This window comes from Trachypithecus francoisi, unplaced genomic scaffold (genome assembly GCF_009764315.1).
Source record: "Trachypithecus francoisi isolate TF-2019V2 unplaced genomic scaffold, Tfra_2.0 Lachesis_group11, whole genome shotgun sequence".
Lineage (NCBI taxonomy): Eukaryota > Metazoa > Chordata > Mammalia > Primates > Cercopithecidae > Trachypithecus > Trachypithecus francoisi.
The window spans coordinates 51826544-51845046 of record NW_022681456.1 but is presented as its reverse complement, the minus strand read 5'-3'; positions in this window follow the sequence as shown (position 1 = coordinate 51845046).

Sequence of the window (18503 nt, the reverse complement as noted above, 5' to 3'; positions counted from 1 at the left end):
TTGTACAGTTAACGCAATTATCACAGTGGTCCTGAGGTGATGTATATCCTCAGCTTATGAAGATAACAGGATTAAGAGATTAAAGTAAAGACAGGCATAAGAAATTATAAAAGTATTATTTGGGAACTGATAGATGTCCATGAAATCTTCACAATTTATGTTCCTTTGCTGTGGCTCCAGATGGTCCCTCCGTTCAGGGTCCCTGACTTCCCGCAACACTTATGAATGGTCATTGATTTCTTTTTTGGTGTTAACAAAGGTCCATGAGATCTGTGGAAGGAAAAGGGAGAGCTTTATTTTCCATTAAAAACAACAACAACAACAACAATCTGCAGATTGGGGAGACAGAGCCTTCAGCACAAGTGAAAATGTAAATGAACAAAGAAAGGGTCTGGCTTAAATAGGAAAAGTTCTCACCTGAGTACTTAACCAGGTTAATTTATGCAAATGAAGGATTCAAATCTTTCTATTCTGATTGGTCAAAATAAGCCCCAATTGAGTTGTTTCTAAGCCCCAAACCAGAAGCTTCTGTCACGTGTTTATTTCAAATGATCATTGAGGTATGTTTCTGGCCTCAGTTTATCTTGTCTGTGGTTACAGGAACTCTTCTGATTCTGAAAGGTAAAGCAGAGTGTTTGTCAAGAGCCGCTTTTGCTAGGGACTCAAGAATATGCCAGGACTCTATCTCATCCTGCTCTGCTACCTGGTTCTGCTTTTAAATTTAGAGCATTTTTATTAGTAACAGGGAGTCTCTCTGATCTGGAGAGGTTGGGGTCTTATTTTACAGTTTTATTTCACGTTTGACTATTGTAAGTACTGGCTATCTGTATGCATCTATTCTTCCTCACTTGTCTATGCAATAGATTTCTACAAGCAGAATTTCTAGTTAAAAAAAAAATTTCGGCTGGGTGGAGTGGCTAACACCTGTAATCCCAGCACTTTGGGAGGCTGAGGAGGTCAGGAGTTCAAAACACAGCCTGGCCAATATGGTGAAACCCTGTCTCTTACTAAAAAATACAAAATTAGCTGGGCGTGGTTGCACAGGCTTGTAGTCCCAGCTACTTAGGAGGCTGAGGCAAGAGAATTGCTTGAACCTGGGAGGCAGAGGTTGCAGTGAGCCGAGATCACATCACTGCACTCCAGTCTGGGTGACAGAGCCAGACTCTGTCTCAAAAAAAGAAGAAGAAAAAAAAAGAAATAGTTTCAATATTTGCTGCCTTATTGATTACCAAAAGTGTTCAATCTATTAAAACCAAATACTTGAGAGTTTCTGTTTTACTTAGCAGTTGTCCACACTGATGTTTTCAACTTTTTTTAATGTGTCATTTAACATAACTATATATTCATAGATTTATTGGTCATTGGCATGTCATTTTCTTATGTTAATCATTAGATAAGTCTTTTCACAGATGTGCATCACTTTATTTTCTTTTTGTATTACATAAACATAAAATGCATCTATTTTAATTTTATAAAAGTAGGATCATATTTTATTATTATTCTACAATTCTGACTTACTTCCACAACAACCTGTCTTGTTCTTCTGCCCATATTAAGATGTATGGATTTCTCTTATTTTTTCTATATATTAAATGATATCCTGATATATTGTATCTAGAACAAAGCCATTAAATCTATTTTGTGTTAATCCATTAAATCCATTAAATCTATATAATGTGAAACACATTAAATATATTTAATGGCTTTGTTCTTGATAGAATATATTGGGATATTATCTATGCAAATTATTTATTTGCATAAATTTCTATATATTTGGGAGTTATGAAAACAAAGGATTCAAAATTCAAAATCCAAAAGAATTCAAAATTATTCAGTTCTGATTGGTCAAAATAGTCTAGAAACAAAATATATGTGTAACAAAATATATTTAATGGCTTCATTCTTGCTAGAATACAGAACATTTTCAGTTATAAACAATCCTGAAATAGTCATTTTTACACATATATCTGCAGTTTTACAGTGTTTTAATTTTTCCATCGAGTTATTAGTCTCTTTCTTAATTTGCATGAGAGTTTTGGCATAATAAGGAAGCTGACCCTCATCTGTCTGATGTATTGCATATATTTTTATTTGTTTAACATTTGCCTTTTGCCTTTTTTGACAGAGTATTTTAAGTTGTTATGTAAATAAATTTATCAATCTTTACTTGAGGTCCTGTATTTTATGTCATGCTTATCAAGAATCTACCCATCACTTTGTGCAGTTCTTTTCCCAGCTTTGGGTAATTTCCTCATAAACATGTGCTGATGAGTATTCTCTTGAATACTCCAGAGGAATCCACCATAGAACCCTCTCTTGTTGGGTATCTGACCTGCCGGACTCCATTCACCTCAACTTAGTGAGCACGCCAGGCACTATTTAGTACCCTGTCTTTGTGCAGCACAGCACAAAACCTCTATCAAGGCAATAAGTTGGGGAATAACATATCTTATTTATCTTACAACTTTTCGGGATCTTTGTGCTTCCTTGATTAATGTCCAGTGTTTTGAATACCATTGTTTATAGATTTGTATGTTTATTTTTTAGTGGTTAGGGTGGTAAGTTACATCAAGTATCATAACTTCATCTTGGCCAGAGCAGAAATCTACATGGATTTTTGACTTTGGTTATTATTATTTTATAGAGATTTGGTCATTTTGATGTTGATTTCCTCTCTGAACCAACAGATCTCAACCCCCTATGTTGTTGATTTTATACTTTACGTGATTCTATTTATATTTTTCTGTATTTTATTACATATTAAACACATACGCATACAAATATTCACACACAATCTGGTTGGAGTATAGATTTTGTACAATTATTTCTGTTTTTTTTAGTTTTTGAAAACTTTTCACAGCTCAGTTATAGGCATTGTATATTTCACTTCCTCCAGTGAAATGTGGGAAATCAGCAACGTAGACTCTGGAATCAGTCTTATCAAGGCATATTTTGGAGCTAGTACTTTGAAAAGATTTCCAAATATCATAGAGCTCTCTGAGCTTCATCCTTCTCCCCAAATTCTGTCTCTTCTATTCCAGTTCTTTGTTGCACTCTCAAATTCTCTTTTTAGGTGGAGTTCTTTCCCGAAACTCTAACCACATGGCTGATGTCCAGACACTTTGTCTAGTATTTTCAGCTTCTATTCTCCTAGAGTGGCTCCTGATCCCTGACACAAGTAGCCCTTTGTGCTGCAGGGAATTAGATGGCCCTAGGAGCCAGAAAATGGCCCTTGCCTGGTGTGTAAAGCATTGCTATGGACCAGAAATTCCTGTTGATAAGCTCTGCCCTTTGGGGAAGTCATCACCATTCCCTGTCACTTTCGGTTCACAAGCACCCTTCATTCCTCATCTCCTCTTTAGGATAGATGCTCTCCTCTATACCAATTAATTTCTAGTATACTTTACACTCGAGTTCATCTAAGATAGGACATTTTTCTTAATGTAGTGTAGAATGGCAAAATTAATTATTCTGTAAAACAAGTCATACTGAAATATCTTTCAAGTTACTTTTTTTGCCTTTACCTTTATTGTATGACAAGTCAGCAATGATGAACAAAATACACTTTGAGAATATTTGTTTTGTTTCATTACAAAAACAATTATTTAGCTCTGTGCTAAGTCATTGAGTCATTTTGTAATTAGGATTTTCAAAACCAAATTAAATGTTTTGAACCAAAAAAGGATGAGCTACAATTCATATTTTACATAGCACCTAGTCTATTAGAAGGATAATAAAACCATCAAGTTGTTTAATTAGCATTTTTTGTTAGAATACGCTACTTCAACTTTAAAGAAATATTTGCTCACAGAAAGGCTTTGGGTCTGGGATGTGTAGGTGTATCCCTTTATGACAAATCAAAATAAAATTTTACAGTTTTATAAAACCCATCTCATATGTTTGCTCTCCAAATTGTCACAAGTTTTGATAAATAGAATCACTCTAGTGATCTAGAAAAATCAATAAAAATATATTTGTATAGGGCTTTACAGTTTACAAAGAGGCTGCACACATGGATAATTAGTATATAAGAAAATGACTAAAACAAAGAAAAAAATATGCTCCTTTAGTTTTTTTCATTTTTTGGAGTTATTTTTAGCAATTAAACTGAAATAACACATTAAAACATTTCAGTTTAATTAAAAGACATGTATAAATTCAAAAGCCATCTCTTATTCAATATATGTGTGGATATAGTATCCTTCACATCCATTCTTTCACTGCATTAGAAAAATATTAGTTTCTGTCCACATTGTTTTTCACAACTATGAAGTGAACCATATTGTATGGTTATATCTATATAACTGTAAACATAAGTTAAATTATTGTGATTCTATCTAAACAGAAGTGAACTCTTTCATTAAAAATGTTCCAATATATTAGGTAAATAATACCTTTAAATAGAATATATCACCAATAGTCATGGAGAATAGGATGGCTAGTCTATGAAATTTTTTCTCTTATTAATGTACTGAAAGTTGTATTTCATTCAGTTTCACTTGAAGCAATTAATATGAAAAGACATGGATTAATGTTTGTATTGTTACACAATGAAAAAGTAACACTTCTTTTTTTGTTTTTAAACTTCTCCATCACCCAGGCTGGAGTGCAGTGGCTCAATCAGCTCACCACAACCTCTGCCTCCCAGGTTCAAGTACTTCTCCTGCCTCAGCCTCCTGAGTAGCTGGACTTACAGGCGGGCGTTTGCCACCACGCCTGTCTAATATGTCACATTTCTAAAATAGAATATAAAGCATTTTCTGTTTTTAGGTTTTCACTAGAGTCACCACATTATGTACCTTAATAATAAAGAAACCTTGCTTTTATCAGCTGTAGCATATAAACATATTGACTTCAGTAGTAGGAGTAAGTAATGGACAGACAAAATGACACAGACAACTATGGACAATAAACTAAACCTTTATTCAGTTATACTGCTGTATAAAAGATGAAGTAACGACAGAATGGAATTAAAGTTTTTAAACAGATTAATTTTTCATTTCATATCTATATATCCAGTTTTATGAGTTTTCAAACACAAAACAAATTCAAGCTAAGTTGACTTTCAAAATTTCTCATTCAGAAACTGTAAAAATTATTAGAATATTAGATTCTATAAAAACACTTGGGTGCAAATTTTATAGAGATTCAGAATTATAAATGAAAGCTTATTATTTTGTGCCAGAATTATATTTTTCTGAACACTTTAATAACATCTTGGTTACAGGTTCCATGAATATTTTGCATCTCCAACGATGATCACTCAAATTCTACTTGACAATTCTGACCTAATTATAGCAGCATTTCACAAAACTTAAAACCCATTACTACCATGATCAACTTCTCATTTATTTAATGCATTTTATAATGAAATTCACTTCAAATTACTGAAGGTTTGCCTTCATAACTTATTATTTTATCCCCTCTTAATAAGTTTTATTTTCTGTTGGTTCTTATTAATTTTAGTTTGCTTCACACATGTACAAATATATTCTTTATAGAGTATTTACAATTGAGTATCACATAGGCTTCACATATATGTCTATTCTCTGGAGCTCTCTTTCTGATTTGTTGATTTTTCTCAACCTCTATTTTTATTATCAACCTCTCCTCTTCTTTTGCCTCATTATTACAAATATATAAATGTACTCAAGTCTTATTCATCTTTTTAAGACCCTCCTACCATCCATATACTCTACCAATTACCACTCTATATCTTCCCCTTTATAGCCAATCTTACTGACATACTACCTGTAATATGTCCATTTTATCTGCTTCCTCTCATTCCATAATTCACATCAACACTTTCTAATCAAGTCCATCCTTGAACCTCTTGATGCTAAACCAAATGGGCACCTGACAGGCTTCCTCTAAACTAAGTTCCCAGAAACATTTGACACTGTTAATAAATACTGTTTCTCACAACTCTCTCTTCCTTTGGCTTTCCTAAAACCATATTCTCTGACTTTACCCTTAAACAGAGTACCGATATTTCCTGGGTTTTTTAAAAGAGAGTCTTGTATTATGCTTACTGATACGGTGTCATATCCAGTGTTATTTTTGTTCATGATTTTTCATTTTGAAATAAAAGATAACTGTTAATTCTTACATTAAATATGGTAAGATTTACTTGGTAAATTGGTACTTTAAAATTTCCAGATTCTGCTACGATCTTGCTTAACATATGAAAAATATGTACATTAGACAGCATTCACATTTTAATAATATGTTAAGCATTATTATTATATTGTCATATTAAAATATTCTTGAGCATCGTCTCATGTAGACTTTAAAGTAAATTTACTTATTTGAATAGAACAAAAGATGGAGATTGCATGACTAGTCTCTAATTAATTATTTCTGTGCCCTCCCCAATAGGAAGTTCAAATTCTCAGAAAACATAGTATTAACTGAATGTTCAAAAATCATTGCTTTGGAATGTATGTGCTTTTAGAGGACTTAAAAATTGATTTTCAGAGCTTTTTTATCTCTGAACTTTCTATCTGTACTATATGCTTTGATGCTTTTACTTCTCTTACATCCTCTGCCACACATACACTAAAAGGCTATCCTACTATCTAACTTGTTTTGAGTCTATTATATTTTACCACTGATTTCTTATAATAGAAGAAGTGAAAAATCCACATATGATTTACAATTATTTATATACTTGTCAGGACCACTGGGGGATAGATTGTGACTTGCAGGGCTCATATTTATTAAAGTTGATAATGAGCAGTTCACTTTTGCTGACTGGGGCATATGTCCTCGAATGCCATGTAAGGGTCACTTTTAATACTCAGATAATACATTTTATTCTCAATGTTTGAGTTTAGAGTTCTGGAAAACTCCAAACCCTTTCTGTGAAGACTTATATAACCATATTAATACTAAACTGATGCATTCAAGAGGCCAAATTGAGGACATATTTACTGTTTTTACTTATTGCCCAGAACCTTCAAGGCTCTATGCCAAATACTTCATTTTGGTTCTTTAAACAAAGTATTGCCAAAAGATAGAATTACTCTGACCACTCTTTCTGTATTTCCATCATTCATCTAATATCTTTAAAATGGTTTGACAATAGAGACATTCTTAAAGTTCTTTTTCCTTTTTTTTCCACTCTTGTTGCCCAGGCTGGAGTGCAATGGGGGGCGAGATAGGCTCACCGCAAACTCCGCCTCCCGGGTTCAGGCGATCCTCCTTCTTCAGCCTCCCAAGTAGCTGGGATTACAGGCATGTGCCACCATGCCCAAATAATTTTGTAATTTTAGTACAGATGGGGTTTCTCCATGTTGGTCAGGCTGGTCTCGAACTCTCGACCTCAGGTGATCCTCTCACCTCGGCCTCCCAAAGTGCTGGGATTACAGGCGTGAGCCACTGCACCTGGCCTCTTTTTTTCAATTTAATACACAGAGATTGCAACTTTTGCAAAAATGAAATACATATTTAAAATATATATTTGGAAATATAGGAAAGATAACCAATAAAAACTTACTGAAAATATGTATCACTGCACTTTGACAACTATAAAGTATTATGCAAATATAGAATAATACAGTTATTATTTTTACTCTGTTGGGCGTTAGAATATATATCTTTTCTATATCTGTGAATGTAGGAGGCCTTGAGTGAGGGGAGGGCTAGGTTGTTAGAAGGGAGCAAATCCTGAGGTTCTTTCTGTGGATATTACATATCCCTTGTGAAACAGCCTGGATAAAGCTGTGTATACCCTTTCTGAGCTCTGTAGCTAAGCTACATGCTTCAATTGCCACAGCTTCTTTGGTCCTGTTTTATTAAATTCAACACTAGTACCAGGGTGTGAAGTGGCTAGGGAAATAATGTGGAAAGATTCTTATTCATAGCTCCAATTGGTTTTTTCTGGATTAATAAGTAGCTCAATGCAATTTAATTTATTTCCAATCAATGATGCTACCTATCTATCTATGGAATAAAATTATGCTTATCTCTGTTTAACATTTGGTGAGCGAATTACCTATTTGTGCTGCTCGCTCCCTTCAGTCCTTAAGTGCTTTTAATTCCAACGTGAACAGCATTATCTGTCTGTACAATTCCAGCCTTTAACATGTTGTTAAATTTTTGCAATAGCTTTCTAACCTCCAATAGCCACTCCTGGTGTATTGGAGCAACTGCTGTTAAGGGGAACTGCCTAAGACAATGATTTCACTGTGGTACTTTTGGCTGAGCAAAGGGCACTAGTTTATGAATGTTACTAAATCTTTCACTTGGCTTCTAAAATTCTCTAGCACTGATTATCCTGATCAATCATTTGGAAAAATTAAATACTATATTAATATATTAATTAATATTGTTTTCTTTGTTCCATATATCTCCCATAATATACCAAACTACTTAAGAAAAGAGATTGTAGATTTTTCTTTTGATTTCTAGCTATCAATTAAATCATGCCTGCTACATTCTAACATTATCTCTAATTACACAGCACCTTATGCTAAGTATTGTTATCATTATCTTATATAAGGGAAACTAAGTCATCGAGAAATGTATGACTTATCTAATTCCACATTCCTGAGTAAGTGGCAAAGCAAGTATTCAAACCCTTGGCTACAAAGCCCTTTCTCCCCACAGCACAACATGCTGCCTCCTTGTAATCTGTATTAGTGTTGATGATATTTGATGTCAAAATAAACATTATCAACAAGAGGATGAAAGAAAAATTACTGAGTTTGCTGCTGCTTTCTCTGTTTGCTTGATTTGCTTGATTATTAGAGCAGGGTAGGAGAAGCAAAAACAAGAATCTAGGCAGATGGCAGGAAAAACATTCAGCAGAACTGGGCACACCACACACTGCTCTTATGGGACACATTTCTTGTAATTCAGTAAACTATACAGAAAAAGTAATAATAATAATAAGTCTGCTGAATTTAGATACCAATTTATACAGAAACTGAGGAGAAATAAGAACAAAGATAATTGTCACCTAATCATTAACATTCTCTCCAGGCTAATGGAAGAAGTAAAAAAATCTAGAAGCCATCTTTCATGAATGCAGAATAACTTTTCCAACAGGAGATACCAATGCTTACTGGGAATTTTAGGCTGTTTTTTTTTTCCATAGACACATGGAAGGCAGCATGTATAAAGAATCTCCCAGAAGTTCTAGGTTCATACTGTATACTAGAAGTGCTCAATACACATTTCCTACATGTTTATAGAGCATTGTGCCTGATTTCCTGTGTAATCCATTAGGAAAAAAAATCCTTAATCCCACTTGTGATAGGGTAGAATTTTCCTTTCCTTTTCTTTTTTTCTTTTCTTTTCTTTCCTTTTTTAACCGAATCTTGCTCTGTTGCTCAGGCTGGAGTGCGGTGACTCCTTCCTGGGAGTCACTGACAGCATTTCGGCTCACTGCAACCGCCGACTCCCAGGTTCCAGAAATTTTCCTGCCTCAGTCTCCTGAGTAACTGGGATTATAGGCACACACCACTATGCCCGGCTAATTTTTTTGTTTTTTGTATTTTTAGTAGAGACAGTGTTTCACAATGCTGTACAGGCTGTTCTTGAACTCCTGACTTCATGATCCACCCCCCTCGGCTTCCCAAAGTGCTGGGATTACAGGCGTGAGCCACCGTGCCTGGCCTCTTTTTCTTTTTCCTGCTGGAATGTGGTAGACAAAAATTCCTCTATTTAAAAAATAACTCCTTTATTATTCAACTTCTATACTACCTAATCAGCCCTTGACAGCTAGCCAAAAGCAAAAATTAATTTTTTGGTTAGAAGATCCCACACAGAATAAGTTATCTGTCACTCTACAAAATATCTGAATTAACAACATCTAAAGTTCTTGATTTTGAAAACCTTTGTTGAAAGTCTAAACAAAGTATTACATCAGCACTCTACTTTTAACACTCAAAATCTCGGTGTCATTCATCTTACCCCTCTTCCATCTGCAGGGGCATTGGCACTCTTTCTAATTAGATCAGTTCTCACTTATGATAATAACAACGTGGATGACCTTTGTGAATGTAAATGTTATGTGAATTTTGCATGCAGTCAAAATTGTAGAAGTCTTGAAATTCTTTTTATAGAAATTTTAATCTAAGGTCTTTCTTTTGTCAGGCCAGGATTAGTTTGTCAAGAATAGTAGTTTAGTGAATTTTATTACTTTCTAATACTACAGGAGAGAAAACAGAGAATGAAGCAGGAGAAGAAAATCTAGTGGTATACGGCAATAAATACAGTTTTTGAATGTGAGTAACAGCACCAGTAGTATCCTTCTGAGGGTGCAGTATTCTTTTTTTTTCAGTAATACATGACAATATTTAAGGCAGGCAATTATCAATATTACTATCAATTCTTACCAGTATTCATTTTTCTGGAAACAATACAAACTAGATTCCCCCAGCCAAATTACATTAGTGAGAGGAAAAACTAAGGGCATGGCTAAAATATGTCAAATAAAACAAAACCTACTTTGTAAACACAAGATGGCAATTTACTATCTCTATTATTAATGTAAATCTAAACAATAACATGAATTTGTTGTAGCAAAAAGAGAAAAAAAAGACTAACCCAGTTTGGATATATTTTGACATAATTCTTACATGGCCACAATTTAGAGAATTACAGCATGTTGAAAATATGATATCACTTTATTTATTCTAATAAACATATTGCTGCAAGACTATATCAACTTCTGAAATAAAAGGCACATAGAAAATTTAAATAAAATGTTATTAAAGTTAGAAAACACAGTTAAAATAATTGGGCTAACTTTCCTTTATAAAGTATGATATCACAAAGAATAATAAATGATTTTTCTATAATTAACGGAAAATTGCACTGTGTAGATATGTTAGAATTGTGTATTTCACAGATATGATGGGGTTCTCATAATAACCTTTGCACTTACTTGTGTCCATCATGAGTCATCTTCAGAAATTTTGCACATTTTCCCCTAAATTAGACACAATTTTAGGAAGCAACAGCTTGCAATGTAGACTTTATTGGGAAATTCATTGTAGCCATACAGCAGAAATTAATAAAAATCTAAGCACCTTCCATTCCATCCTTTCCCCTAAACCTCCAAAATTTAAAGCTACAGCTTTTCAGACGCTAGAATCTATCAGCCAGGTTTCTTTATTTCATGGTTTCTTTTTATAACATAATACAGTTACCCATCGACCTCTAGAGTCTTGCAAATTTCCTCATTCTTATCACCCGGCTCAGCAAATAAAGCATGTTGCTTATTGAAGCTTGAAACAGTAAATATTTTTATATTACAAATAAGCTATTTTAACTCACAAATAAAATAATTATCTGAAAACAAAGATGTTTAAGCATTTGAACAGGAGAGAAAAATGAATTTATAGGACAGACTTATAGAAGCTTATGGGCACAGATTGGTTAAACAAAAAATAAAAACAAAAACAGAACAAAAAAACTCAGAAATACTGATGAATGAGATACAAAAATTTCTTACAAGAATATTAAGTTCTGCTGCATGGTAGCAATGTTTCCACATTTTCAATAAAATTTTAATAACATTTATTTACAAAAAATATTTAAAGAGTGTAAAGCCAAGCTTCAGATAGATGACATTTGTAATACTTATATCTAAAAGATAACTGTCATTCAGAATACTTTAAAATTCAAAAAAAAAAAAATAAACTAACAAGAAAAAGATAGATGACCCTTTTAGAAAAACAGACTAATGACAAGCTCTCCACAAAAGAGGAAATTCCAAATGATCTTTAGGAATATGAAGAGGTGTTGCATATTCCAAGTGATAAGGGAAAAGCAAATTAAAGACCAACAATGAGATACTATCCTGCGCTCAAAAGCATGCCTTAGATAGCCAACAATGAAAAGTGTTGGTGAGGACAAGGAATACAACTTCAAGACTCAAACACTGATGATGATGCATAAACTGTTACAATCTCCTTGGAAAACTGGCAGTATCTAACAAGCTGACTCTAGTTAGTTATACCGTGCATCTCCTCTGTTCCACTCTGAGGTAATATATGTAATTAAAAAGTGAACAGAATTTGTAATGTGAGATTAATGCTACATATTCAAAGCAGCACTCTTCACAAGAACTCTAAATTGGAAACAAACAACCATCAGCAGTAGAATAGGTAAGCAGTGTTACATCCTTAAAATGGAAAACTGCACATCAATGAAGAAGAACAAATCACTGCTGATAGTGACAGGAGGCAGCCAAATGCCTAAGCAGATAGGGGCAGGTCCCCAGTGAAACTTCACCACCAAGCCGAAGAGTTTAAAGCCTGAAAACCAAGCTACAAGTTAAACCCTTGGACTGAATTGAGAAATTGTCCTCCTCTTTCCTCTGATTGATCTCCACCCTTTACCTATTTTACATATACCTACTCTTTCCTAATTGGTTTTCTACACTGTCATGTACAGCTTTGAGTGGTTTATTTGCTTTAATCCTTTTTGCATACTCACAAACCAATCAGCACACACACACACACACACACACCATTTTGAGTCCATAAAATACCCCAGACCCAGCCATAGAGGAGGACTTTCCCATCTTTGAGTAGAGGATTCCCTCCCCAACCCTGCCGCATCCCCTCTCTGCTGAGAGCTGTTCTGTCACTCAATAAAATTTTTCTCGGCCCTCCTCACCCTTCAGTGTCCAGCATATCCTCATTCTTCTTGGGCACAGTACAAGAGTTCAGGAACTGCCAAACACGGGTACAAGCTATAACACAGGTGAGCTGGGGCACGCCAGCATGGCCGAGTGAGGCCTGGGCAGGGCATCACAGACCAGGAAAGTGACCAAGAAGAAATATCCTGCATCAGTGCTACATACCACATTGATAAATCTCAGATGTGTTATGTTGATCGAAAAAATCCAGGCACAAAACAACAGGTACCATATGAGTCCATTCCTATAAAATGCAAAAAATTTGACAAACTTAGTTCATGATTATGCAATTCAGAATAGAAATTACCTGTGGAGAGGCAACACTGGGAGGAGGCATAAGAGAGGCTTCTCGAGACGCCGGGTCTGTCTTATGTTCTAATACAGGTAGTAGCTATAAAAATGTGTTTACCTTTTAATAGTAAATCAGGCAGTACAGTATGACTGGCTTTCTTTTATATGTACAATATAGTTTGGTTTTAAAAGTTTCAAAAAATTAATTTAATAATCTTTTACATTTCTTTCCAATCTTGTCATTCCAGCAAAACCAAATATAAAGTCTGCTGCCTTGGTTTTCTGTGTCCAAGACATAGGCATATCAATTTATTCACTGGTTGCTGTGAACACTATGTGAAAATTTACATTTGGCTGTGTTTATCTATGCTCTGGTATTAATCTGACTTTATAAGCAATTGTATAGGGAAGAGCAGAGTTTTTTTATTTTATTTTATTTTTCTTGCTTTCATGAAGGGTTATGATCATAGTAACACATAAACACATAGGAGTATGTTCAAGCTATAAAGCACAATGGTATATCTGGAGGAATGTTAAATATTACATATTTTAAACGATTAAAGATTTTTGAAAATTACCCACAAAGAAAAATTGTAAGGCTACTTCTGTCTCTAATATTTGTGGCTAATTTGCAAATTTTAGGATGGATGCATCAAAGAATCAAGATGTACCAAAATCCCATTTTGTCTTATTAACAATATTGGGATGTGGGAGAGAAGGTCAGGGAAATTATGGAAAATTGATACACTATTATTGGTCATTTATTCTGCAAAATCATAACTCACCTCTACTAAAATCTTTCTTGAGGGGCCACCCCTGTGGTACAGTAAACCTATGTCTATGGTCATTAAGGAGTCCCCACTGCCAAAGAATCCTACCATAGAACAAATATACCACAGCACTTTCAAAGCAAACTCACTTGTAAGTGGATATTCACATTTTGAAAGTATACTTTGAAAAATTAGAAAGCAGAAAAATTAGATTGATGCTTTCTCTCCACCACCATCACATTAAGAAATCCAAACCCAGTTTTTCATTTTAAGAAGATCTTAGGAAGAGCTTAAAGAGCCGTGTAAGGCAAATGAGGCACTAATATACCTTTTATACACAATTGTTTTGGGCTTATCTGAGGGATTGCAAAAAGCTGTAAAACCCACATGACCCAAAACAACCAAAAGCTTCTCAGCTCTAACAGTGTGAGACATCTCATTATTCCTTGAGACCCTGAAGACTATCAGTTGCCTAGAGCCTCCCATGACAATGAGAACTGTGCTAATAAAAGAAGCACCTAACGTATGTTTTTTTCCTTCAAACTATTAAACCCAAATCCCCCTAGTGGCAAAAGAAGGCTAAGTACCCCAACAGTATGTGGAGGTATATGTTAAACTGGCCCTGCCAAGGGACAACATTTCTTTGTATCATCATGTTTTACCAAAAATTTGTAATTTGGAAATATTCTACTGTACAGTACATCCGTGTTTCTTTAAATATGCACCATTTTGAGTTACTTAAAATTTACTTACCAAAAATTCAAAGAACATATTTTAAATGAGTACAATTGATGCTATACAAAAGGTATCCCATGTGTTTCAGATTCTGATGTTACCTCCTCAGTTTTGATTCTTCCCTTCTGTCTTCCAACACAACTCTGACTTTGTTTGTAGTAGCCATGTGCCGATTAAAAATATTCACTTGCCGGGCGCGGTGGCTCAAGCCTGTAATCCCAGCACTTTGGGAGGCCGAGACGGGCGGATCACAAGGTCAGGAGATGGAGACCATCCTGGCTAATACGGTGAAACCCCGTCTCTACTAAAAAGTACCAAAAACTAGCCGGGCGAGGTGGCGGGCGCCTGTAGTCCCAGCTACTCCGGAGGCTGAGGCAGGAGAATGTTGTAAACCCGGGAGGCGGAGCTTGCAGTGAGCTGAGATCTGGCCACTGCACTCCAGCCTGGGGGACAGAGAGAGACTCCGTCTCAAAAATAAAAAATAATAATAATAATAATAATAATAATTAATAAGTAAATAAATAAATAAAAACATTCACTTACCCCAGTCCTTCTCCCTGTCAGAGAAGGCCATGCAACTAATTTTCGTTTCATGTGCCATAAGAAGTAATTTAACAGTTGGGAATTCTGAATAAGTTATTATTTTTCTGCAAAACAGAAAGTGAGAAGGGAATGAGCTGTCATCAGCTCTTTCTTGTTCTTTCCTTCTCTCCTGCCTGGAGCATTGACATGAGGCCTGGAAAAGGAACAGTCACTTTGAACTGAGGATTCTTGGACACCTGTACGTAATGAATAACCTGGTGAGAATCTAAAAGGACCCTGAGTGTCACCAGCATGTGACTGCCCACATCTAATGTTGCTCATGGCAACTTGCTGCAATACTGTGTGCTGCCCGATACAGTAGCCACTAGCCACATACAGAGCAGTTGAAATGCAGCTAGTGAGACTGAGGAATAAATGCTTAATGTATTTTTAAATTTAAATTTAAATAGTCACATGTGGCTAGTGGTCACTATATTAGATGGCACAATTAAACCTATACTACTATTTGGTTAAACTAGATAGGCAAGTTTCTTTAACAAGTAACCAGTGGCAGTCCTAATTAAACATAAAGTGTTTAAGTAGCTTCAAGTTCTCTCTTAGCTTCCTGTCACACACGCCTACTCTGAAAACCTTTCCCTTAAAACACTGTCAGATCACACCTTAGTGGGTTTGAACTACAGATAACTGAGAATCTTTACAGGGGGACACAAGATGGAGCAGGAAAATAGAAACATGAGGTACTGAAGAAAGATTGATTAACCACAGGTAAGCGTGGATACCTGGGGAGAAGCTGCTTCTTCCTGAAGGTATTCAAGCTTTTCCATCTGCATTTCGCAGGCAGCCAGACGATGCAGAAAGTGGGTGTTCCTGGCTGGTTCAGCCTTTCCTTCTCAAAGAAAACTGGGCCTCTGCTTCCCCTCAAGGGATATGCCAAATCCTACACATTATGCTGCTCTGGTTTTTCTCACTTCCTGTCCAGATATAATACCTCTTCTGACTTGGGCTTTGCTTTATACTGGGGCAGAAGAGGACATTGAGTAGACAGAAAGCCCAGAATGATGATAAATAAGACCACATATGTTCAGTTTCTTCTCATTTCCCAATTATTTACCTGGAACAAAGGAAGAACAGGGACCAACACGACAATCACCCAGAAGGAGCAGAAGGCTAACTTTGGAAAAATGAGAGGATTAACTACTGCTGCCATCCTGTAAGCAAGGAACATAGTATCAGAAAGCCCTGTCTTTGAAGATAATGAAGAAAAGGATCTGTTTCTGGGCATCCCAACCATAACCCTGAATACGACATCTGTGAATACAAAGTCAACATCACTGTGGTGATCAGTTTCACCCTAGGCTGCTAAGGGAGACACAGCTCAATAGTTTTCCATAGGTAACTTGTTAGGAACTCTTCATTATAAAACAAAAACAGCAACAACAAAACCCTTACCGTGTCTATGAAATGGATTATTACTGTCTTTCATTTTAAACATACAGATCTCCCCGACATGTTACCCCTGGTCCTATGTATTGACCTGAAGAGTATTTTGCTCCTGTAGTGACTGTGTCTGTCTGCCTTCCTGACCCGTCCTGCAGCAGTCATCTGTGTAACTGCCTGTCTTCCTTTTGTAGTTGCTTATTTTCAATCACAGGGTTCCTTCTTATACACTCACTATGTAAAAAATATTAGAGCATAAAAACATTTTAAAAGTATTTTTTCTTTATTTTTAAACTTTTTTTTAAGCAACTTTTTTTAAACAGTCACAAGTAGACTTATGAGAGTGTGTTTTTTTTTGTTTTTGTTTTTGTTTTTTCCAACAATAGAATTCTGGGCCTGACCATTTCAGTGAAGCATACAACTAAAGAAAATTAAATAGATTAAGAAAAACCCAGCACTCTCTAATATGTAAATTCTAAATGATTTAATGATATACTGCAATTTAAATTATACTAGAAATGAAATGATACTGGGTAGATAAAAGGGACACAAGGAATATATAAAAGCCAAAAAGAAATTTAGATAATTAAATGATTTGCTATAAAGGTTTCCTTAGCTGTGAAGTGAAGAGCAGCTCAGTTGGCATCTATTAGCCACTTAATAAATAATGATAATGAAGTCTTATTTAGCACTTACTATGTGCCAGGCACTGCTAACTACTTTATATTTATTGTCTCAATTACTCCTCTTAATTGTTATAAAAGTGAATATAATTAAGGCAACATTTTATTAGCTTTATGAAGAATTTATATGATATAGTTCATCAAAAATATATGTCATATTAGTTTATAATTATTATTTATGAATAATAGTAACCCCCAATAAGACAGTGGGAATATTAGAATTTTAAACTATAAGCACATAAGATTAACATCCTTATATCCACTTTGGGATCTACCACTGATGTATCATGTGTACAGCTATGGGCAAGTCTTTGAAACTACCTGTAACAATTTGCCCTGTAAGTTATGAGAAATTGTCTTTTTTGGTAATTGCACAACCATGTTTGAGTGAGGAGGAAGAAACAAAGTAGAAAATACTCTTGAACAAATAGTTGTTGATCCAAGATAAGAAGCACTGGACTTCATTATGTATGATTCTTAAAAATAATTGAAGTAGAAGAATAAATATAAAATGATTCAGTCCTTTTTCAGAGCTAGTGTAGCTTTTGTCTTGATTTTCATGAAGAAACGCATAGCAATGAAGAAGGAGTGGATGGAAACTATGGAGCAAAACAGTAAGACAAGAAAATCTAATTAGAAACAACTTAAAACCACTTATTATGTGTCTCACAATTGCTTCACAGTGCTGGTTTCTGCAAAGAGAAAGAGATACAGAAATAGTACAAAGCCTGAAGACGAGGGAAAGGAAAGATCTTTTCCATTCACTTCCCTGAAATCATGTGCTACAAAACAGGCATTTTCAGGAAGAGGGGTGGATGTGATGTGTCACAAGTATATACATTTTCCAAATTTATGTGATAGTAGAATTTTTAAACAAGTTTGTGGCTTTTGTCTTATGTTGATGACTAACAGTTCCCAATGATAGACTCGTTCACCTCCAATACTCAAATTACTCATGAAATCACAAGCATATAAATCTCCAGGGCTGTAGGAGAGAGAGTACTGATTGTGATTTGCCACATTCTGGGAATAATTTCCTCTGCTACACACAGATGTTCCAGATTCAGAAAATACTCTGACCTGCCCCGTATTTTGAGAAGGAAACCAAACACAGTCATATAGGAAGGTCACGAGTATAAGGTTCGGGTACAGTCCCACTGTACAGTGACCTCAGAAAGACAGGATTTGCACCAAAACTGTGAACCTGCTTTCTTCAGTTTCATGTCATTACTAGCCCCCTCTGTACTTTTAGCATTTGACCTGGAGGCTAAGCATTCAGTAATGTAGCTTGCCCCGGTGAGAACATTTCCAAATAAGGAAGCCAGCCCTGGGATAGGAATGCCACTGTAAACTGGGGCAGTGATTCTGAGGCTGGCAAATGAAATATCG